The sequence below is a fragment of the Arvicanthis niloticus genome, chromosome 11 (genome assembly GCF_011762505.2).
Source record: "Arvicanthis niloticus isolate mArvNil1 chromosome 11, mArvNil1.pat.X, whole genome shotgun sequence".
In the NCBI taxonomy this organism is placed as follows: domain Eukaryota; kingdom Metazoa; phylum Chordata; class Mammalia; order Rodentia; family Muridae; genus Arvicanthis; species Arvicanthis niloticus.
Genome location: NC_047668.1, coordinates 32,330,090 through 32,355,110, shown reverse-complemented (window position 1 = coordinate 32,355,110; position 25,021 = coordinate 32,330,090). Strand labels below are relative to the sequence as shown.

At 38.8% G+C, this 25,021-nt stretch overlaps 1 protein-coding gene and 1 long non-coding RNA gene across 18 annotated transcripts in view; one reads left to right on the top strand and one right to left on the bottom strand.

Moving 5' to 3' along the window:
* Hdac9 (histone deacetylase 9) overlaps positions 1–25,021 on the bottom strand; it is an 824,691-nt gene that overhangs the window by 75,693 nt on the left and 723,977 nt on the right. The window lies entirely within an intron of this gene.
* The window catches only part of LOC143443864 (uncharacterized), a 42,208-nt gene that overhangs the window by 16,394 nt on the left and 793 nt on the right, over positions 1–25,021 (top strand). Inside the window, exon 3 of one of the 2 annotated variants that reach the window (XR_013113183.1) lies at positions 24,235–24,417. This is a non-coding gene — a long non-coding RNA (uncharacterized LOC143443864). Of the gene's footprint in view, positions 1–18,640; positions 21,902–24,234; positions 24,418–25,021 lie in introns of those variants that run through there. The other variant, XR_013113182.1, reaches the window with a different exon arrangement.

The window sequence follows — 25,021 nt, the reverse complement described above, 5'->3', positions numbered from 1 at the left end:
TTATGGTTTTCTCCTTCTACCAAGTACGTAGATCCCAGAGATTGGGTCATTGGGCCTGACGACAAATGACTTTACCCATTGAACCATCTCGATAGTTCACCATGCAAATATGTTATATAAAAGGGGGAAAAAAGGAGAGCTGTTAAATCTTCACACAAAGGAGAAAACTGGGGATATGAGAAAGTAACAATTGTCTACAGTGATCTCACTGATAAAAAAATCCCTTAGGATCGAAATGCAAGTCTTCGGTCCGTAAACCTTGTTAGAGTTACCATCAGGGTGCAGTCCCACCAATCCTCAAGGCCTTCTTGGCCTCATACACCTATTCTCTGAGTAGAGCAATAACATGTCAATTGTTTGTACATTCCTCATGCAAGAAAATTCTGGAGTATATTTGCTCAAATTCCCCTGAACAACTGGATCATGTTTTATTTGATCAGATCAACCTTTCCTGTAAGATCTGGACATTTTCGGTGAAGTTTGTTTTGTTTGACTTTTAGCACAGTACCACCTGTAAATCAATGTTATCCCCACCAGCAATCATAGTCCTAAGAAACACTCAAAGGAACAAGACTAGGCAGAGTTCTGGAATGAGAAGCCTCCATTTCTAGGGCAGAGACACAATTTAATTATCAATGGTGTGAAATTTCTTGCTCCCAACATTTTCTAATCCTTGGACACTTATTGAAAGCTAAATGTGCTTCTTCTGTATATGGACCGATCTGATTACTTAGCAAAGTGGTTGGATTCTAGGGGGAAAAAAAGTAAAAAGGGCAGCACTCAACTGAAGCAAGCATACTTTTCCTTATTGCTATATTTCATTCCATCCCGCCACTGCCCAGGTCAGTTGTTGTAGTTGCTCACAGGCAGTTCTATTAGAAATGAAATATTGTCGGGGGGGGGGTCTCAAAAAGTGCTTTATCTTCATTATATTGAAAATTCGATTCCAAATGAAATCTTTGGGGAAATCTTTTTTACTGACATACTTTTCTTTCATAGTTTTCTTTCAAATGCAAGGAGTTTTTCCTGCCAAAACCTCATCTCTCTCTCTCTCTCTCTCTCTCTCTCTCTCTCTCTCTCTCTCTCTCTCTCTCTCTCTCAAGGCTACTGTCTTCAGACTTCGTTTCTCCCACTCCTTGGTGGGGCTTACCATGATGACTCTTCCAAGGACAAGGTAGAGGGGCTTTGCCTTAATCCATATTTGAATGAGCTGTTCTGGGAGGAAGAAGGGCCTTTGAAAGCATTTCATTAAACTGTTCTCAAAGCCAGTACTGAGTTTAGAGCCTTAAGAGAAGGCAGCATTTGTGTCTCCTCATCAGGCCAATATTCCACTTTTTAGTCAATCCCCAGGAACGTTGGGAACAAAGAGGCTCCTCCCAGATTAGTTCCAGAGGCCTGGGCCCCCAGGGGCTATCACCTTGAGAGTCTCTTTATTGCATAGCAAGATGCTGCCAGGACTGATGTCTCCACACAAATCAGAACAATTACATGTGTAAAGTTTCTTCTGTCGCTTTCTATAGTTATTGAAAACATAGAGAGAAGCAAAGCAGGTGAGATCAGACAAAGTGTGATGAAATGGAATGTGGCACACAATAACATGACCACCTCTCCCTGACCCCCCACCCCCAATGACTCTGCCCAGGAGAGATGAAAAGAAAAGCTACTTGCTAAATGCACTAGGACAGAAAGCATATATGCAGATCTGAACATTAGCATAAATTCAAAATATTTGCTTGATATAGGGACCCTAATTTTTATGGTTATTATGAAAGCCATTTTATGAAAGATACACAAAAATGGTTAACAGGAACCAAGGTGGAGGAAAAATAGTATATCCTTGGTCATGCTTTCATAAATTAAAATAGCAAATGAAGTGGATTCTGATAGCCACATGCTTATTTTCCTTCACCATAGACACCAATCTGTTAGGGACATAATGTGCCTACAAGGTGATTATAACAGTCTCACTAGAAACAAACTGTTGTAAAATCTCTACAAGTGAGCGCTCAACAGATGCCGTCCAATATCAATCTTTTCTTTCTCCTATAACACCAATAATACATATAAATAACAGGGCTTTGGAAAAAAAACATTTTTTTTCACTTTGGGATATTTTAATGGTGTCCCTGCAGAGAACAGAATATATTGCTCACAGGCTTATAGAGAGAAACACACACACATTAGGTACACATGTGTACAGGGAGCATCTGATCTGCTGTGGTACTAGAGCCCTGGGAATTAAACACTGGTGGAGAATCTCTGCCGGCTTTTATTAGATGATCATGATTAATGTCACAGAACTTAAGCAATCTTTGAAAAGAAGTCAAAATGTGCCACAAAAATGCACTTGATTGTGCCAGTGGGAATATTTCCCAGCATAGTACTAAACTTCAAAAACAGGATAAGCATGTGAACTGAGTGAGGGGTGGGCCCATCTATTTCTTCCTAAATACATTTAATTTATTCGTCAGAAAAATGGTGGGAAAGTTGTGGCTCTCATTAGCATGAGAAAAGACCATCAGGAGGTGTCTCTGCACTGGCCCACCCGAATGCTGATTTTCCCAGGCTGGGAATTGTCCCTGCTTCCTATGGCTTCATGTCACCAGTCTGCAACTCAGATTGTAACCTCAAGATGTTATCTCTTGGCTGCTCAGATAAACAGCCCATTATGTTTTTATGGTAGGCAGTTGAGAATCCTCAGGGGATTAGAAGGTAGTGGTAGGAGTTTGTGGCTCCCTGCTGAACTATCAAGAGGTCCCTGGAATCTTGTCCGGACTATGTCTTTAAGCAAACATCTCTCACATAATGGTATTCTCACACACTGCCTTCTTGGCCATGGACTTCAAACACTGAGGTCCAGAAAGGCAATAACCTTTAATATAACGGAGTCAGCCAAGTGGGAGCCAAGGGCAAAGGTAAGGCGGCTTGAGGTTGGCATTTGTGTGTTTAGCCACATGGGGTGATTGGGGCCATCTGTTCCTCAGTTGGCTAATGCGCTCCCATTCCACACCATCTCAGGATCAAGAACATCCCATGCTGACTTGGGTAAGCTTTTCCAATCAGAACTATGCATACTCTGTGAGTTTACTTTTGATCTCTAAATAATGAAAGGATAAGTAAGTGATTTTATATGTGTGAGGTGGTGCAGTGTGTGTGTGTGTGTGTGTGTGTGTGTGTGTGTGTGAGAGAGAGAGAGAGAGAGAGAGAGAGAGAGAGAGAGAGAGAGAGAGAGAGAGAGAGAGAGAGAGAGAGAGGAAGGGAGAGGAGAGAGAGAGGGGAGAGAGAGAGAGAGAGAAATTTGGGACATAAGGTCTATGAACTTGAAAGTAAAACTCAAAGCAAAACTCAGCTATGTGTTTATAACCCTTTGTACAGGAGAAATCCCTCTGGAAAACTATGCAGATGGAATACTTTATTTTTTGAATAGTTTATTCTTTAGAGAAACACTTTGAAAGTCATGTACAAGAGAATACCTTTTTTTTTTTCATTTTCTGATAATCATGTGTGTATTATCTTCTCTTTTAGGAAACATCTCACTTCAAAGAATACATGTTCTCAAATCTAGAAGTTTAGAAATGTGGAATAGAAGCTTGATTTTTTTTTTGTTAGCATTTTCATACCTAGGATAAAGCTAGCATTCGTGTTTCAGGTCATAAAGAGTATAGAGCCTATGGAAATGTGAAAGGTAGAGGCTGGTGAGATGGCTCAGTTGTTAAGGGGAGGGGCTGCTAATTTGAAATCTGAGCTGGATCCATAGAATCCATATGATGAAAGGAGCAAATGAATTGACCAAAATGCACCGTAACCTCCATCCTATCAGATTCATGGGCCCTAGTACAAACAATGGAAAAGAGAGAGACTGCGTGCTCATGAGGTTTGGGGAGAGAAGGTGACTTTCAGGGGACTTGGTTCACTCAGTGGAACTCACAGCTCTTTACCTCAGTTCAGTCTGAGCTCCACACAGGAGGGGACATTATTGGTGGGACATCCAATTAGCATTTTGATTGGGAGGAAGAGAAATCTCTATTTTATCCAAAAGTTATGTTTTCAATCAGTGAAACCATAGCAAATAATATTCTGAGATTAAAACATGTTTTTTCATTAATAACAGTTTACTTTGTGGGGATTCCAAACCCAAAGCCATACTTTGGAAACTTTCCCCACAAAATAACTTACGAACACAGCAATCTTCATATTTCTTGGTATCAAAATCCTTTTCTTTTTAATTTAAAATTAATTTTACTTGTTACGTAAAGACCAAAATTATAGATATCAGTGGGATGTCGTGTGATGTTTAAATGCATGCACACATTATGCAACGTTTATATTAGGTTAACTATATCTTCTCAGACAAAAACTGAACTGTTTCAAAGTCCTTTACGTCTAACCCTGAACTACACAGTTTATGACTGTTACCTATAGTAGTCTCCCTACTGTACAGGAGGACATTAGAATTTCTTGTACCATCTACTTGTAACTTGCTACCAATAGTCAGCTTTTCTCCATTCCTATGCCCCTCCTATTCATATCAGCTTCCGATGTCTTCTTCAACCAGGAAAACTAACCATGCAAAACCATCCTTTGCTAGAATCAGAGAAGCAATGTTTTAAAACCTCAAATCATAGCAGGACATATGAAAATACAACATTTGTTTTATAGCTATTTTTAGCATTCAATTATACCCATTGAACACATGTAACAAGTAGCAAATAAAAATTTAAATGAGACTAGTTCTAAAGATGTCCAGAGCTATAGCCCAATAGCCCGTGGTATTTCACCCAGTTACACTGCCAAAGCAGAGAGTTTAAGTAGACCCTTCTCCAGCACAGCAGGGTCAAACTCAATTTGACTTTCAAATTTGATTATTCAATGTGGGGCAGATGATGGAAGCAGGACAAATTAAAGAACGGCAGCTATATGTTGTAGCTTTTAAATAAGTTGTCAGTGAAGTATACATGGACTTTAGACATTGTGATATAAGCACATTCTCTTCCAAGTGCAATCTAATACAAAGGGAAAGGGTGGAGTCCAGAGTTCTAGAAAAACACAGGTTCTCTCTGACCTTCAGGTATTATTCAGTAAGTCAGCTCTCGGGGAGGCATTCTGAACACCTCCCCAGTGAGGGCATGCACATGACATACGGTCACACTTGTTCAACACAGTGCTGTAACCAGATATGCACGAAAACCCACTAAGCCAGTTTCAGAACTCTTCACTCAGACACTATTTTCCCCCATTAATTTTAATAGAAAATGTTAGTTAAAAAAAAAAACATGGTCAAGGAAATACAAAAACAAAAAGTTAAAAGTCACCATCGATCTTAAATTGGAAGAATTTAAAAATTTAAAATTTGAATTGAGCATCTGGTTTCTGAATGGAATGGATGGATGTTGCTGAATCTTTGTAATGTTATTGTCTCTGGAGCTAGCTCAGAACCCTTTCTGTTTTCTTGCTTTGTCCTGGTCACGGAGGATGGCCTTGCAGCATTGGACAGGCTAGCATTTAACCTTCTTTCCTGTCTTTTTTTTTCTATCGATGCTCTTTTGAATAAAAGTCTCAGTAACAAAACTTGCACTCTCCCAGAGCTGGGCTGAGGCAGTGCTCTCACTGGCAAGCCACAAGTCCTCCAGAGTGGCCTATGACTAAATAATTTTTACATAGGAAGACTTTTATGCTTAAAAATAAAATCTTTAGACTGACTGGGGAATGATTGGTTTGACTTAGGAGTTCACTCTACTTTGGAAGATCAGCTCAAGGGTAAAAAAGAAATCACTAAGGGGGTCTGGGCAGTTTTAGCAGCACAAGTAAGTGAAATACAACGCCAAACAGGATGTCTCCGGTCCCTTTGAACTTGAGGCTTCCCATAGACCAACGCTACTGATTCTTTGGTTAGTTATGTGGTGTCTGACATCCAGGGCACTTAGGGAAGATAAGCTTCTACCTTGTGCTATTAAGGATGATGGAGAATGAATCCTGCCTGACTTGACTGAGTGCTTTATCAAAGTCATTGTAAACTTCTGGGAAATATACAGATTTTACTTGGATCACAAAGTACTTTGTCTTTCTTGTGATTTTTTTCCCCCTATGATTGAACATTATTAAATCTTTATCCCAGAAAAAAAAAAGAAAAGAAATTTTACACATTTATATGTCAAGACTAATTGGGTTTTAGGGGTCATGTTACAGATGCATTCATAAATGCATTCACATGCACTCAAAAGGGGGTTACAAATGCACCTACTTTGTTCATCTATTCTGAAAACGAAATTATACATGAAATAAACTTTAAATGTATGCACCAACTAATAATTTCTTATATATTACATTATCATAAGTAATAGAATTTCCTACATATGAAAAAGAAGGTATTGTCTTGAGTTTTCCTTTTTACATGAGTCAAGTCTTTATTTGCTCGTTTCAAAGGTTTCTTTGATGGTTCAAGAAAACAGATGGGCATTTTAAAGGCCGTGTAGAAAGAGTACAGAATGCGCACCAAGGACACAATCATCTTTCCTGTCGAGAAATATATTTATTTAAGAATTATATGAGCATAATTAAATAATGCCATGTCATTACAAAGCTTGTATTTAAAATTTCAACAGAAAAGTCATTGAACTTGAGTAAAGCAAGAGCCTCAGATGGAATGCAAACTCCCACTGTTCAGCCTTACAGCTGGAGTAGGGGGATGTGCTGTCCTATTGTTTTCTGATATTGAATTTAAGTGACAATTAGTTGTTTCTTATCAACAACATCTTGAGTTGGGAAGAGATAAGACTCACTGAGATGTATCCAGACATAATTCAAATCTATAGTGGACGGACTGGGATGCAAGTCATGAACTGTTCATATGATAGTACCTTGTCTTCACCGGTAATCATTTGCATTTTTTTTCCTTAATATCTACCTTGCATCCTGTGGTTCTCACCACTGCCTCCTTTCTTTCTAGTTCCAACTCTGCTGTCATGGCTACAGTAATGTCAGGATCCATAAGCTACTAGTCCCTTCATGCTATTGCAGTCTCCCCTTGCCAAGCTTAGCTGGAGTCTCAGATGTATCACCCCAACCAAGAATTCTGGGTGACCCAGCCACTCCGTCCTTGGCTCTGGCAGCTGGTGTTGTATAGTTTTGTGCAATTGACTGGTTAGTTGAGGTTCTTCTGTCTCTGCATTTCTCCACATTTTAATGATCTCAGGATCCCACCAACTTCTCATTACCCATGTTCCCAGATCCTCCTCATCTACCCCTCTCTTTATTCAAGTTTAAACTCATGCTCCCTCACAAAACTTGTTCCTCGCCTCTTTTGTGTGCTTGCATTCCTGGTTGCAGCAAACTCTCTACCTAACAGGCACCTAGCCTCTTTGATAAATATTGCTGGTGGCAATTACATTACTATTCTGACTTTGCCCTGTGCATGAAACTTACCCTGGCCCAAGGCATTTTTTTTCTAGTGGATTCACATCTTCATCTTAAATGTAATTCAACTGAATTATGAATATCACCCTTTTTCAAAACTTAAAAAAATTTCCTCCCCAATTTAATTGATTCACAATGATTATGTCCTTACTTACCGAGACAAAACCTAATCAGAAGTATATTTTATCTACTGTCAATCATTGTATCTACTACAGACAGGCTATCGTCTGGACCATGTACTCTGCATTTCCCACTGTTAGTACAGATTTTCTAATACCCAAAACCAAATTTTCATCTTTAACAGGGCTCTTGCCCTAACAAGTTCAAGGACAATCCTACAGCAATTCTCTTTGTAACCACAGCAACATCAATTTCCCTTTAATAGCAGGCTACTTCAAGTATCCTATAAATCTGTTACTATTGAACTAATATTAATTTAAAAAAAATCCCACTCATTGGACAACTCAACTGCCTCTGCTCATTTCCCCATGTATTGGCTCCTTCTAGAGCAAAATTCCTCATAACAATTTAAATGTGCAATCTACTGGTTTTTTTTGACAATGATCTCTTATAACTAGATCCCCCCCCCACCCCACCAAACAGCTATTGTGGTCAGCAATGGCTTTTCTGATAGTAAGTTTAAATATCAACTTTTATCATACCAGGTCCATTGACAACTCTTGATAGAACCCCTTTACAAACCAACTGCTTCTGTTGGCTGCATGCTGCAGTGAACTTTGGCCCTCTTGTGGGCTCCTCCTGTGGACACTGTCATGTTAATGCATAATGTCCCCTAGCCTCCATCTCTTAAGTCCTGAACTCAAACTGCATCCAACTGCCTTCTTGACATATCCATTCGGATATTCAAGGAATATCTTAGATCTGGCATTTTCAAAGATCGATACCTGATTATCGTAGTCAATCTCCTGGTTGTATCACAGTACATTTTCCTGATCAGGTCATCAGCAACTCCTCCCTATGCAGTACGTGGATTCCCAACCCTGAAGTCAGTATTGACGCCTACTAACCCTAATGGAGTTAAGTCCCACTCAGTCACCTTTGCAATAAACCTGAGTGAACCTCCCTCTCATCACTCTCTGTCACTCCATGTCCTGCTTGTCCCTGTTCCTAGAGCAATGGTCCTGTCCCAGGCTCTCTGCTCTTGCCTTCTTAAGTCTAAAAGCCTCCTCTCTATGATGGTTCCATCTTCTTGTCTCATCCTCTTCAACCTTGCAAGCAAATGTCATCTGTGAATAAAGCCATCTCTGATCACCCCGAAGACAATCATGAATCTCTCTTCCTTAATGTACCTTGACTGTATTCTTGCTTTAGTCTTTGTTAGATGAACAGCATCTTTTATCGAGGTATGTTTATTCATTCTGTTTAGGATTTAGCCACCAGACTCCTCCAAAAGACCTTCCTTCAATAAGGCAAAATGTTCTGCATCTGTGATTTCTATTGTGGTAACAGATATCTTTACATGGCTATCAAGTCTTTGAAATAATTTAAGTTTTAATTTAAATGCCCGCATGTGACCAATGAGTAACCCATAAGCAGTCTAAACTTACAGTATATAAACTGTACAAGAGCACAGCTTTTTAGTTTTTATTTTCAGAGTGATGTAACTCTAAACCTACCAGTTCACCGGGCATACAGGAGATGTGTAACATATATCTGTGAGAGGGCTTACTCATCACTATTTTTCTTTCTGGCTTGATTCACTTACCTAAATATCATCCTAAAGCCCACTATGCAAAGGACAACTGTAAAACTATACAAATTGTGTCCCTGAAGTGAGAGGTTATCAGTCCACTGATTGCAGTTTGCAGCATTCTGTCTGCTTTCTACCACCTTCACCATCACAGTGAAAGGACAGAGTTGCTGGGGCACTCAAGTCGCAAGTGTGGTGACTTTCTGCCATCACTACCTGAATCACATAGATAAGAAAAAAAGATAATTTTGTTGTTGTTTTTTCCATCTTTTTACCCACTTGAAACTCTGTGTAGGCGTTCAACACTCAACTTCAGAAATAAAAACAAAATGAGAAGCAGCAGACAGGAGGAGTGACAGGAGAATACTAATGGTATTTAAAAACAGCGAGAGTCTGGTGTAAACAAGCTTCTTAAATTCAACCCTCTGATGACCTCTATGCAGGTGAAGGGAAGCTATGAATAGCAGGGCAAGCAGCTTCTGATTGGCAACCCATATTTAAATTCAAAACCCAAGTTCCATCAACCATCCTACGCAGATCCTCATTGCTCTGTATGAGCAGCTCAAAATATGGTCCACCGTCCTTTGCCTTCTACATCTTCTGAGCATCCCACCCCCAACATGGGGATCAAATCAATGACCTCACATGGGAAGTAAGCACTTGACCACTGAGCCTACTGAGCCTTTCTGTTACTTTTTAAAACTTTGAAACAATCTCACTTCAGTTGTTGATCTTGAACTCATTCTGTGGCTGAAGCAGCCCCTGCGTCTGAGTCTCTCGAGCAGTTTAACTGTACAGTACACCCGCACCACCAAGCCCAGTGTGGATTTCTGTTTGTACCATCACTACCATTTCCCCATGCTGTGTATCCTTCATTAACCTTTAAGAAGTCCCTGTGAGAGAGAAGATGATGAGAGCAAATTTGTGCTCAGGGACCAAGTTACTACAGCATGGTTTTGCAAGTCAGGGTCTAGATTCTTTAAGAGGGAGATAAATGTATGTTCTGTGTATATAGGTATATAGATGTCACTCCGGGACAAAAGAAATATCATTAGACAAGGGAGAGAGAGAGAGAGAGAGAGAGAGAGAGAGAGAGAGAGAGAGAGAGAGAGAGAACAAACTCTTCTTGTTTGTAAGGCCAGTTTGTCATATAAGCACAAATAGGAAATACATTCCAGTTACAGATTCCAGCTGCACAGACCTCTAGCTGTCTCTTAGCACTTTTATGCTTTTGTTTCCTGCTCTATAAATGGTGTGTGTGTATGTGTGTTTCATAGCAAAGCTGCTTATCTGATGATCTTGTTACAAAAAATAAATAGGAATGATTGCTGTATACTATAAGCATTTATTACCAGTCTTGTGTCTCTTGCTAATCTAGAGGGAGGATTTTGCAAAGCTGAATTAATGAGCCAACCACTTCCATTTCCATTTGAAGATGACCAGATAGGGTTCATTCAACAGATAGATTCTTGGTGCCTGAAGAAATACTGGAAAGAACACTATCTGCTGTTTCTTAGTCCGTAACACCTAACACCACAGTGCATGTTCACCTAGGTTCCTTTAGTTTTCATTTCTTTTTGTTCTCTGAGTTTATTATGTATCCACGGATTATTGCAACTGATTCTGCTGTATGGGCAGGCTGGCTTTGAACTTGCTGTGATTTGCCTCTCCTTGCTGAGGCCAGAAGCAGACAGTTGTAGTACAGGGAGACAATCATTTCCTCTAATTTTTTCCGCCCTTCCTGGGAGGGCTATTCACCCTAGGAGAATCTGAGGTAGAGATTAAAGATGTGGGTGCAAGTAAAGAATTACTGTTCATGTCCTCGCTTCACTACATCAAAGTCATCAAACAGATCCCTGGAAGTATCCACATACCCCAGAGGAAGTGCTTCCACCACCTAGACCCTGCTAGCTTGCCACAGCTCCAGTCTCTGTTTTGTGTGCAGGGTTCTCTAGGGCTACATTTGACAAACAGACATGGCTAGTGTGTGAGAGTTTCCCACTTTCAGGGGATGAATGTTCTAAACATTTGGTGATCGATTCTGTTGGCCTGAAAAGTCGGTTGAAATTGCCTTTCTACTTGCCAAATACCTGAAAGCACCCCTGGAGGCTATGACAGCAGGAGCTGGACCAGAATGCACTGGAAAGAAGAGAAGCCAGACTCCCCAGCATCCTTGGGCTATTACGTTGGCCTGGTACTTACTCTCTGTGAAGTCTGGTGCTCAGTGATTTACTCTAGTGCCTGCAGTGGTGTCTTTCCCTAATTGCTGAGCTCATTTTGCACCCTAGTGCCAAATAGTCCCCCAGAGACTACTGAGTAAAACAACAGGCAAAGTTCCAGTGACCATCACAGATCCTTAATGAAACGCAGCTTTTTAAAAGCAGACGACCTTCCTGGAACAGTCCCAAGTAGCGGACACTCCCATTTTCTTTAGGCACTTCAGTGAAATTAGCTCCATTTAATAAAAGATTCCCTCTGCTGGCTACTTAGGCAATGTGACAGTTTTAGGGACTCTTCTGTGTGCCTTATTTAGATAATTGCACTAGAGCAAAAAAGAAGAATACTGTACATGACAGTGTTATAGGGAGGGGGGGGGTATTTTTGACTAAAAATAACATTTGAAAGCTGCTTACAGTAGACCCTGGAAACTGCAAATAAGTGAACAGAGCTTGCAACCGATGACTTTGAACCTGAGATAATAGAGTCTAAAGGGACCACTGGATATTACAAGTGTGCACTGTGAAAGACAGATCAGAGAGACTCACCGAAATACCACAAGGTCAGAGTTGGAAGGAGGTGGCTACGTCCAATAAATCCTAGGCTGTTACCTGGGCCTGACTGTCTGCTGCTGCAGAGTATTTTCCCGTCTGTCACTTCCCCCACCAGCCCTTTCATCTTTCTCTTTATAGCCGCATTTAAAATCAAATGACAGTGCAGCCAGAGAGAGAAATACATACATGTATGCATGCACGGACACACAAAATCTCTTTCAGACTCCAGGAACCATCTTTTCTCTATGGTTTCAGAAAGTCACTTTGGAAAAGGCCATGAATTATGCTGGCTGTAGCATAATCCCAGTCTCTATGACATACCCCCTCTCTTTTACTCCTTGTTTATATCCCAAGCAGTAAAAATAGGCTTGTCTCCCCTATATGGAAAACTTTGATATGTCTATGTCTATTACCAAATGAAGAAATGTGCTCTATGGAGGGGCTGTCACTAGCCTTCACTGTTTACATGTGCTGGCCCAACTAGACTGATTCTCTCTTATGCAAAATTCTGAGAGAGCTGTGCCATGGACAGACACAGGCTTCATAACTGTAAGCTCAGGTGGTTCAGGCTTTATTCAGCAACTGCTAATTATTTCTGATCTGGCCAATAGGTTATTTTGATGCATTTAACAGGCCCATAGTTGTGGCTTGAGAAGTTAGTTGGTCACTAGTGCGACATTTGCTCAACATCTGCAAAGCACTGGCTTCTAACTTTAGCATTTTAAAATAGGCACACAGGTTGCTATGAAGACACAAACCTGGTCGGTATGAGAGGCCCTGTCTATATAATGCATGCTGCTTACATGGCTAAGGTAACAGGACTGCAAGGTTGAATCCAGTTGGGCTACATAGTGAATGCGAAGCCAACCTGATCAACTGAGCAAATCCATCTCTCAAAACAATGTCTCATTAAAATCTGACATTAGACCTACATGATAGAGGAGTTGCTTAACTTCTAAAATGCCTTGGGATCTCCTCCCAGCACACGAAACAAACCAAAACTACACACTAGCCTAGACATACATAACTCTAATGCAGGAGATTGGTACGCTATGTGTGTATGATGCTTGTTATCGTCCAGGTCTAAAGCAGTCTTGAGGCACATGAAAGTACTGGGACTGTTTAATGGTGGAGGATGTTTGTTGTGTGCTTGCTAAATGACACCTTTCCAGATTGATTAGTCTTAATGTTTTCTAATCTTCACAAATCTATGCAATAGATAATTTCAGTTGAGTGTAAGAAAATTCAAGTGATTAAGGCTGACTAAAAAGGCAAAATACCGTGTCTAAGCTGACACCATTGGAAAGACATAAGAAACAAGTCTTAAGGAAAGATTTAATGGAGCCTGCTTTAAGAAATTAATTAATGCTGGTCAGTGGTGGTGCACACCTTTAATCCCAGTTCTTGGGGACAGTGGCAAGTAGATCTCTGAGTTTGAGGCCAACCTGGTCTGCAGAGCTAGTTCTAGGACAGCGAAGACTACATAAAGAAACCCTGTCTCAAAAGACTAAACATACCATCTAAATAGATAAATTAAAAGAAAAAATTAATTAATTAAAGACCAACCTGATTTATATAGGGAATTCTAGATCAGCCAGAGCTACACAGTGAGACCTTTTCTAAAAAGATAGTTAATGCTGTATCTCAGCAGAGAAGAGAGTCAGGAGAAAGGGCTCCAGGTAGGAGCTGCTCCCTGGGTAGACTGTGTCCATCTTCTCTGCCAGGAGATATAGCAAGGTGTTATGCTGAAAATTCCACACATTTAGAAGTAATATTGAGAGAAATAAAAACTTATATTTTAGTTGAGTTCATACAACTTCTTCTGCAACTATCTAATAATAGTAATGTCCTTGTAGAGGGTGAGTTTTGGAGATTCAATAAACAAATTTAAATGGGGCTTGTATTTTTTTGTCTGTTATATCAGTTATTTCTCTAGGTTCCCTGTGGGAATGAATTTCATAAGTTCTAATAGAAATAATTGCATTTATTCATGAGTAAAAATCAGAATGGTAGCTCTGATTTGTGATTAAAACTCAGGAGTGATCAGCCTTCTGACCTACCTAGCTTTCATGACTCTATAACTTTGTCTTTGTTTTTCTCTTTCTGTACATGGAGGGTGTTTCCTTGTGTCTGGGCTTCTGATGATTATGCTTGGAGTGGGTAAAACATCTGTTGTAGGATGGTTCGTGGGTTTCCACATGAACAGTATCAATTTTGGCAGAGGTGATGGTAACAAATTTCTGGTGAGTTCAGCACATAGGAACTCCAACAAGAGGAAAGCCATCAGGTAGCATACAGCTGTGAGTGACCTCAGGGAAAGCCACTCTTCTGATGCTGTGAGGCCCAGCGAAGGCAATAGGACAGTCCCAGAGCACACGAGTGCTCTATTTTCTCAAGTGGTAACTGCTGGGCTTTGTACTGTGGCTCACCAGCCTTCTGTGCCTATTCTCAGTAAGATAATATCTATATTAGGTAACTGGAGATCTGGGCACTTCCATTCTTGTTCCTTTCTCCTGTGTGTGGCCTTTAGAGTAAACAGTAAATTGAAAGCACAAATTGGAATCCTCTGTGGGGTCCTCTGTAGAAGAGTCAGCTGTGGTGCTGACATTTCTTGTATTGTTTAGCTTTGAGGATCCTCTTTTTAGTGTGTCACAGCCTCCTTGGCTTTAAGCTTTTCTTCTTGTCTGATAACTTGGCCCTTTTAGTTGCCATCTTGCAAGATGGTAACGAGCAGCATCTTGCCTTTCTTGAGGAATGTAGACTATCTCATAACGTTTTATATCGTGCATTTAAAATGCAAGCAATTCTAGGATCAGAGAAAGTTCATTTCTACAGAGTTCTTTGTGTCAAAGAATCAAGGGCAATTTATGGTATTCAGTCCAGTACCAGTTTAGGTTTCATGGACCAAAAGAAACAGAAGTGAGTCTTGGTTTGAAATTTGAGGGGGAATCTTTGAACAGAACAGACTAACTAGCTTGCACTCTCAAAATCATGACATTGGCTGGCCTGAGAATTGTCACAATTCCCAGTCATTTGTCTGTGTCCATGAATCTCAGCATTAGATGATTAAACTCAAAGAATCTGTTGGAGTAGAGCGAAAGAGAGGAAGTTCTTCTCATGAAAAATGATTAGCATTAAGTGTTTCAAGTGTTTTGGGATATTTTCAAATATTAAAATTTCTTCAATATTTTGATTATTTAGCATTAACTTTTATATAGGATTATAAAAGCATGTTAACACATGAATTCTGACATATGGAAAAAGAAGTTTCCTGAAATTTAGGGTGCTTAAAATCATTCCTATCTTAGCATTCTAAGATACCACATATACATTTTTGAGAGTTCTTATCTCACTGATATTTAAAATGACTCTGTACTTAACCAATATGTACATAATTTGTATTGATTCTAGTTGAGAAAATAGAAATAAAAACACATAAAACTGAATTTTTAACCAATTAGACCCCAAACTCCATTAAACCATTCAACTCCAGATGCCATGTTTTTTCTTTCTATAAAGAGCCCATTGGTTCTCAAACATGGCCCCCAATCCAAAAGCAGCAGCAGCACCTGGAAACTTGGAAATGCTAATTGCAGGCTCCATTCCAGACCTACTAAATGAGAAATTCTGGGACAGGACCCAGCACACCTAATAAGCTCTCCAGGTGAGGCAGATGCCTGCTAGTTTGGAAACCATTAAACAATTCATAGAGGCTCTGGCCCATGAGACCATTGAGGAGAAAACGTCCTTTGGGGTCGAGGAACACATTCATCCTCATAATTTACTTGATAACTTATCAGCTACATACAGGTTGGTCAGTAATTCTTGGACACATAGTTAAAATTTGTTCATGTATTACTGCCATAGACCTGTGACATCACTTACTAAATTGTTAGACTGATTCATTGGGTATTGATCTGACTTTTGAAAGGAAGGAGAAACCAGTATGTTTTGGTATGGAATATTTCCCCAAAGGGTCAAGGATTGAAGGTTTAGTTTCTAATAGAGTGTTGGGGGGAAGGGAGCTTAAGGAAGTGACTGGATCATAAAAACCAATGACTTAAGCAATTAATTAATCCATTATTGAACTCCTAAGTCAATGGACCATTGGAGCATATAGAAGGTGAAGGCTACCCGGATCTGAGGCCTGGACCAGACCTCTGCCTGGTCTGCTCTTGTGTTGACCCCGGATTCTGCCCGAGACATTCTGGAAGGTCCACTGAACCCAGAGCCACAGAGGAACAACTGAACTCAGAGTGTCAGACAACATATCCTGAGATATCCTAGAGGAGCGACTGCACTCAGATCAGTGGGCACCTTATCCTGAGACATCCTAGAGGAGACACTGCACCCAGAACAGCAGACACCTAGCTGGACTGCTACCTTGGAGGCACCATATCCTGAGGTATCCTAGAGGTACCACTGTACTCAGTGCAGCTGGAGAAGATCATAGAGATATCTGGATGCCAAGGTGATCAGACACAAGCAAGATAACTGGAAAGGCAGGCTTCAGTCAGAGACAGCAAGTACAGGCAGCACTAGAGTTAACCAGATGGCAAAAGGCAAGCACAAGAATGTAAGCAAGAGTCTCCAAAGTTACATGGCATCATCAGAACCCAGCTCCCCCATCATAGCAAGCCCTGAACACCCCATCACACCAGAAAAGCAGGGTTCAGAATTAAAATCACTTCTCATGATGATGATAGAGGACTTTAAGAAAGACATAAATAACACTCTCAAAGAACTTAAGGAGAACACTGGTAGACAGATAGAAACCCTTAAAGAGGAAACACAAAAATCCCTTAAGGAATTGCAAAAAACCACAACCAAACAGGAGAAGGAATTAAACAAAACCATCCAGGATCTAAAAATGGAAGTAGAAACAATAAAGAAATCACAAAGGGAGACTACCCTGGAGATAGAAAACCTAAAAAAAAAAAAAGATCAGGAATCATAGATACAAGTATCACCAACAGAATACAAGAGATAGAAGAGAGAATGTCATGTGCAGAAGATACTATGGAAAACATTGACAGAACTGTCAAAGAAAATGCAAAATACAAAAAGCTACTAACCCAAAATATACAGGAAATCCAAGACACAATGAGAAAGCCAAACCTAAGGATAATTGGTGGAAAACTCCAACACAAGGAGGGAAACTACAACCTAGAAAAGCAAGAAAGTAATCTTCCAACAACCCTAAAAGAAGGTAGCTATACAAACATATCTCCACTGCCAATAACAAAAATAACAGGAAACAACATTCACTTTTCCTTAATATCTCTTAATATCAATGGACTCAATTCTCCAATAAAAAGACATAGACTATCAGACTGGATATGTAATCACGACCCAACATTTTGCTGCATACAGGAAACACACCTTTGTGAAAAAGACAGACACTACCTCAGTGTAAAAGGTTGGAAAACAATCTTCCAAGCAAATGGTCCTAAGAAACAAGCGGGAGTAGTGATTCTAATATCAAATAAAATCGTTTTTCAACCAAAAGTAATCAAAAAACATAAAGAAGGACACTTCATATTCATCAAAGGAAAAATGTACCAAGAGGAACTCGCAATTCTGAACATCTATAGAAGGTGAAGGCTGATTGGGGAGTGGGTCACTGGGTATGGCTTTGAGAGGTATCTTTTCCCTGGCACCTTTCTCTTGTTCTCTCTTTGAAGGCAGGGTATAAGCAAGCAACCAACTTGCTCTGCTATGCCCCCATGTTCTGCTTCTCCATATACAGCAATGGTGTATGTAAACATGAGTCAAAATCTCTAAAACACCTTGTCTTCTCAGGTATTCTGTCACAGTGATGGAGAGAAGACTAATAGTGAAGCTAATGATTTTACTGATAGTAGTCACCAAAACAAAGAGTTTTACAGCCCTTTCTTACAGAACTTTTGAGAAAAGGAAGGACACGTATTGTCTGAGCTAGTAACAAATGCACAGTAAAACATATATTAATAAATCCCCTGTTAATATTACTTTCAGTTTCTTCAAAATTGAATTAGCAGGAATCTAAAGAGGAATTATAAAATTAAGATCTAAGCTATAGTTGTAGCATGGTTTTTGGCTGCTACCTAAAAAAATATCTCAAAACATAAGATGTTACACTACATTTACCATAAGATGCCATTGATTGGGGCACAATATAATTGTAATCATTCTTTTATATGTCATTCTATCAAAATAAGAATACATTGCTGGTCTGACACTGAAATGCCACTAAATGAAAATGATATAGTAATTTCAGACATGTTAAAGTATGAAAAAAGGTGCACATTAATATTAGTGAAATACTGTATATACTTTAGTATAGATTGCAGTTGTCAAACTCTTTCAGAATAAATTCTACTTATACATTTCTCTCCATAAGCAATGCTCTATGGCCCCAGGTATAGCAATTTTGGTCTTTAAGGTTAAGCATCATCATCCTAGGCTTAAGATGGTTTTATGACATCAGTAACTAAGCACAGAAGAGTGTAAGGGAACAGACAATTATTTGGGTAAGAAAACAAAGATACTAAAATTAAACATACATAATTCGTTCACTTGAGTAAATCTCTTGGTTGTCATTACAAAGAAAATTATTCACAAACTTAAGATATGCTAGTTTGATGCTGTTATGTTCCTCAATCCGCTCTGTTGTTTATTTACATTAGTTCTTACATGTAAGTGGATTGTGCCGCACACATTGAAAAATGTCTTATCAATCCACTTCCATTTTTTTTTTTTGCAGGGCATATGTGACTGTTTGAGATGTTTAATCCAGTGAGATGCTGTCATGCAACAGTGTTGAACCTAAGCTCCAAACTCTGCCTGCTTATTGCAAGAAATCCTCATGTTCAACAGGGAGCAGAGCCTGTAAACCGGTCTTTTAGCAGAGCAGCTTTTCTGATTTGGAGAATGTCGTTCAATTAGGAAACTCACTACTGTGGAGATTTTATTTCATTTTCTATATTTTCATAAGTCTGACTAAACTTAGATATCAATGATATTATTAGTAACCCTGTAAACCTAGTAGAAAATATATGAAGGCAGAAGTAAAAGGATGGGAGATCAGGTTATGTTTTGTTATTCTTTAACATTGTAAAGTTCACAAGGCACTTAACTAAAATTCATAATGTAAATGACTGTTAAATTTTGCTTAAAGACTCCAGGGAAATAAAATCTAAGAATATAATAATAATAATAATAATAATAATAATACAATAGTGTAAAATACAAAAGGGTATACTTTAAACTTATTATTTTATTCAATCATGAAAACATATTTAGATAAAGCAGAGATATAGCATGTACAGTGCCTTGCACAAACACTCCACAATTCCCAGCAGGCATTTCTGTTACAGCATCCATGATGATAACACAACCAAGATGAAATGAGGTTCCTCCTTTAGTCAAGAAATAATATGTAAAAATTTGTCATCATCTGAGTGCCAGTGGCATTGGCTTTGGCATTATTGTCTTCATTTTTTATGGATAAATTGTTGTTTGTCAATAGTTCTGTTATGAAATTTTTTGGTAGTTGGATACTCTAACTCTGTGGTTTTATTGATTGGTCCTCACATTTTTCTGCATTCTTCAGGAATGAATATATATATATATATATATATATATATATATATATATATATATACAGAATATATATACAGAATTATATCCTCTGCACATAGACAGAACTTATCTTTCTCCTTTCTCACAGAGAAGTCCTTTGTTTCTAGTTTCTGTCTTATTGTTCTAAAATTAGCACTTCTAGTCTTTGGTTGATCAGATTTGTCAAGTATAGCGTCTTCTACCCTTTTTCCTGTCTTAAAAAGAAGGCTTTGGCTTTTCATTATTGTATATAATCTTCCCTGAAATGTTGAGATGTTGTTGTTTTGTTTTGTTTTGTTTGTTTGTTTACTGTAAAAGGAATTCACTGTGTGGAATCTAGGAATCTAGGGAAATGATCATATGGCTTTGTCCTCTATTCTGTTAGCATGGTAGGCCACATTTTTATTTGACTGGACTGAACTACTCATACATCCTTATATAAATCTCACTTTACCATGGTGAAATATCTTTTTAGTATGCTATTGAATTGAGCTCCAAATGTTTGAGTGTGGCTTTTTTCCTGTTTATTGACAGTATTTAGACAGTTCAATTGTTAAAAATGCATAACAGTAAAGTATTTATTCTGTATCATATTAAAATGTCAAGAGTAGATTTTTCTCTCTCAATATAGCAAAACAAAATGTAAAGTGATTAGGTGGGCAAGGATTAATGTAGTCTTACCACAAAGAAATAATTGTTTATTTTCTTTTAAAGGCACGGTATCTGTCCAAATGCCCCTGGATTTATTACAAAGCAGTCATCCACACAATAAGGAAATGTGAGATGCAGGCACTTGGCTTATTAAACTGACTTTTGTTTTGTTATATTTTATTCTCTAACATAGAATCTCATGTATCCAAGCCTGCCTTCCAACTCAACATGTAACCCAGGATGATCCTGCACTTCTAACCCTCTTCCCTTCACATCAGAGACCTGGGTTCATAAGTATATAGTTCCACACCTAATTTATGTGTTGCTTAGAATTGAGTATAGGGGCCTGTGCATATTAGGGAAATATTGTAGCAAACGAGCTACATTCAGAGACTACAATGATTTGCATTGTATCAGCTACTATTTACCCAAAATCTGAGAGTGCTTTTTGGGATTTCTGACCAGTCTTCTATCCTTTAAAATAAGAACTTACACCTTCTTTAAAGAAACTATAGTATATATGTTGTGTATTTTGTATTCCAAGAGAGTACTTAAATGCCAAGATTTAATTTAACTTAATATTTAAAATGTTTGAAATGATGTCAACACTAATATTCAAGATTGTTAACTTATACTAGTGAATTATTTATTCTTTTAGGTGATATTTCTTTAGATCCCCACTAAATTGGTTTTTTCCCCTAGTTAACAAACAACTTATGTGGACATAGTGGAATATCCTTGTAATGGTATCTTTTGTAGAAGGCTCACACGTTTCAGTCTAACATGGCACAAAGAAATTCTGCCACCACCCTTCTCTCTCTCTCTCTCTCTCTCTCTCTCTCTCTCTCTCTCTCTCTCTCTCACACACACACACACAGATCACTTCTCTGTAGTAATTATTCATTCTTATTTGAAGTTTAATATTTAAAGAACTCAATAATATTCTTCTCCTTTACATTTGCATAATAGTCAACTGATTATATCTGCCTAGACAGAGTAATCAGCCCTTAACAATTCTGCATCACTAAGGTCTTTCAGTTGATCCTGGGCCAGAAGGTTGAAGATGAGATGCTCCAACGTTCTGTAGTATAGGGACTGTCCAGGTGTTCAGCGGTATCTATAAATTGGCTAAGTTTTAGAAGCTATGCTTTGTGCTTCCCATAATTTCAGTTAACTCAGTCATTCTGGATTTCTGACGGGGTTGAAAACTTATAGTCTCATAGCCAATCCTGGCTATTTACTTTGAGAGAAAAGATTTGAGTAGATGGTTTTCAGCTGACATTCATTCTAAAGCCAAGAAAAAAGCCAGGTTCAGAACTAAGTGTTTTAATTAGGAGAGATGACAGAGGTTCTGGTTAGTCAACAAAATGATGGACTGGGTATTAGGACTATCTTGTACCTCACTGGTACAAATTTGTATAATTATGCTCTAATTGTATTTTGAGAGAAAAGTTTTATTTTAACAGGAAGGGTGATATGTAGAAGGAGCTAAGGTGGGAGGAGTACCGAGAGGAAGAGAAGGAGTAAGGAGAGGAGGAGAAGAAGGAGAGGAGAAGGTAGGAGATGAGAGAGAGAAAGAGAAAGAGAGGGGGGCATGGAGGCAGATGTTCATGTATCTCCACCAGTCAAAGATAGTTTTTATATCTAGGTTGGGTATTGGGTTACACTTCTGATTGAGCATTACCAAACTTATAAAGCCTTTGATTAACATTAAAAAAATGTATAAAAGCAAAAAAGAAAAGGGGGCATGGGATAGGGGTTTTCTAGGGAGGGGAAATGGGGAAAGGGAATGGCATCTGAAATGTAAATAAAATATCCAGTAAAAAATAAATTAAAAAAATAAAAATAAATTTAAAAATGTATCATCTATTTTAGAATTCCACAGAACAAGTTAGATTGCTTCAAAACTATGACTTCCCGTCTTTACTCAGAGTTTACTCATCATTGAGAGCTGTGCCACATATCCTGACTGAACACACTCTCACCTGCTCTCCGCTTAATAGGAGAGCAACTTCAGAACTGGAAGTGGAGAGACTGGAAGTGAATTATACCAAGGAGTCTGGACCTCAGAATCCGGTTGTTCAAGCCTTCTTTTATTTCTCATTGCACAAATTAATGAGACTATTATGGTATTTTCTTATGTTAACACAGTGTGAATTAATCAAGTCCAGCTACATTCTACTATGGTAAAAACTATTGTGTAACCATCTCTTCCAAATAGTAACCTGCCTTCCAAGAAGCAAGGAGACCCCTAAGACTCAGGAAGCTCGGAAGGACTTGCAAGACCCCTCCTTGAGGTTATATGATGATAGCTGGAGGAGGCGAGACTGGAGGGCTGCTTGTCACCTGGGTGGGAGCTCCCAGGGCTGTGAGTTCTGTGAGTCATCACTGTGCTGGGTAGAAGTTTTAGTGACCTGTGCTCCTGTATGTGACCCCAATAAATGAATTGTGTCACCCCCCCAAAAAATTCTAGTCCTTCTTTGCCAAACAATGATGTAAATAATTTGATCGCACTAATTAGAATCTAGCAGATGTTAATAGCCAAGGGTAGGCATTTTGTCCAAGGCCCAGAGTTATAAGGCTATTATGACTTCCTCATTTAACTATTAGAATTTTTAATACTATTCACAGCAATGGAAAAATATTTAGAAGTCACAATTTTGAAGAACAATTTTTAGAAATACAGATTTGTATTAGTAAAAGTATTACAAGAGATCTGGATCTGTGGTTCAGACTGAAAAGGGAGTGGTAGTGACCCGAATAGTCATGGATAATGAACTCCCTCTCAGAGCAGGAAGGCTGTAGAAGATCTATACCGGCAGCTTTGCTCCTTTAAAGATGGTGTGGGCAATACCTCAGGCACTGGGCTGGGGTTTGAAAACACAGTGCAAATCACATCAAGAAAGCTAGCTTGGTGGTGGGAAAGTTTGGAAAGTCAGTACGGACCCCTTTGCTCCAGGTCTTACTGTTGTTGAAGTTTGCTTGCTTGTTTGTTTGGAGACAGGTTCTCACTGTGTAACCTTGGGTCATCTGGAACTCACTATATAGAACAGACTGGGTTCAAGCTCATGAGAAGCCTCTGCCTTCTGAATGTGGAGATTTTAACAGCATCTACCACCATATCCAAATGGTTTCCTCAAGTTTTTACCCTAGTATAACGAAATGCAGTAGAGAAGTTTGAGGTTGGTTATTGATGATTACAAACACTGTTCTCTCCATCCTAATGGCCCGTGGGCTAACATTCTGTCATTAGAAGTCATGGTACTGACTCCTCAGTCACAAATAATGGTAAGAGTCGATGATTGGAGGATAGACTTTTTCTGGAGGCTGAAATGCACTTTCCTTTAGAGAAAAAGAAGAATTATATAATAAAGAACACAAGTAAATCCAATCAGATTCTTTATAAGTGAGGAGAAAACTGGAGATTTAAAAAAAATGTGCAATTTAAGGTAGATATAGAGCCACTGAAGAGAAAGACACAGTAATGAAGAGAAGTCAATTGCACCATTTCTTACTTTCTGGCTCAGTCTATTTTTAACTCTGGACTAGTAGAATGCATGAATGCAGGTCACTCTAATCTTCCACCATCCACATACATACCAAGATGCAGCACAGTATAGGCGATGGCATCGGCCAGCTGTCTGCCATATCAAACAAGTTTGTTCCTTTGTACGTATTTGATTGACTTTTGGAGACTAACCTATAAGGAAACATTTGTTCCTCCCTGAGAAAACTCCCAGTCAGACATGGGTCCATTTAATCAGGCGCTTGTCCAAAACTATGCTTTCTCCCTACCATAGCCACATTCCTAGGAGTGAGGAGGGGATTTACAAACAGCAGAAAGTAACTCTCAGTCTAGGAAACAGTAGGAAAGCAAGTCTCTGAGCCAGGCTACCTCATTTCTTCTTCAGAACTTGAATAAAACTGATGCTGTATTATATGAGAAAAATGGAAGTACAGGATTCTCATTAAAGCAAAAATTGTATATAGTTTTAAAGTAATATACAGTCTATCAGACATGCTTGGCATTTTAGTCCCAAAGGAAAAAAGATTCTTCTTCACATGGCATAAACCATCTGTCCACAGGAGTGCGCACTACTATACACCAAGGAAAACAGACAGCATGGACAACCATGGGAAAGAGAAAAGCAACCTCCACTGTGAAAACAAGCTTGAACTAAAGAGCTTTTACCTCCTGAGGTGATAGCACCATAAAGACAGGAACTCTGTGAGGTGAAGAGTCACCTTGGATGTGGCATTGCTGCCATGGTATGTAACTTACATATAGTTTATATATAACTTCTTAAACTATAACACAAAGACAGCTGGTTATGAACCAGAGTAGTATCTTTAGAAAGATAAATAGATAATTTCAAGGTCATATTTGGTTCCAGGTTTAGAGCAAAGAATACTGCTTTTTGAGATGGAACTTAACCTTAACTCTGGATTTAAGAAGGATATACATTCTAAATAAATAGTTACAAACTCCATTTTAAAACAATGTTTTCAACTGTAGCACAAATGAAATCCACCCTTATATTGTAGTTTCAGAGCTATAACTAAAACATGAAGACAAAAGAAAACAGTGTTGGTTGGGAATCCCCTTTAATGTAAAATCACCTCTCTGTATCTAGACTGAAACTTTTGTCATTGAACCAGCCTTTCTTCTTTTGATTTAAAGTCAAGCAGCTATTTAGATGTTTAAAATGAGGGCTAATATCCAAAATACACAAAGAACTCAAGAAATTAGACTCCAGACAACCAAATATCCCTATTAAAAATGGAGTACAGACCTAAACAAAGAAATTTCAACTGAGGAAACTTGAAGGCAGAGAAGCACCTAAAGAAATTCAACATCCTTAGTCATCTGGAA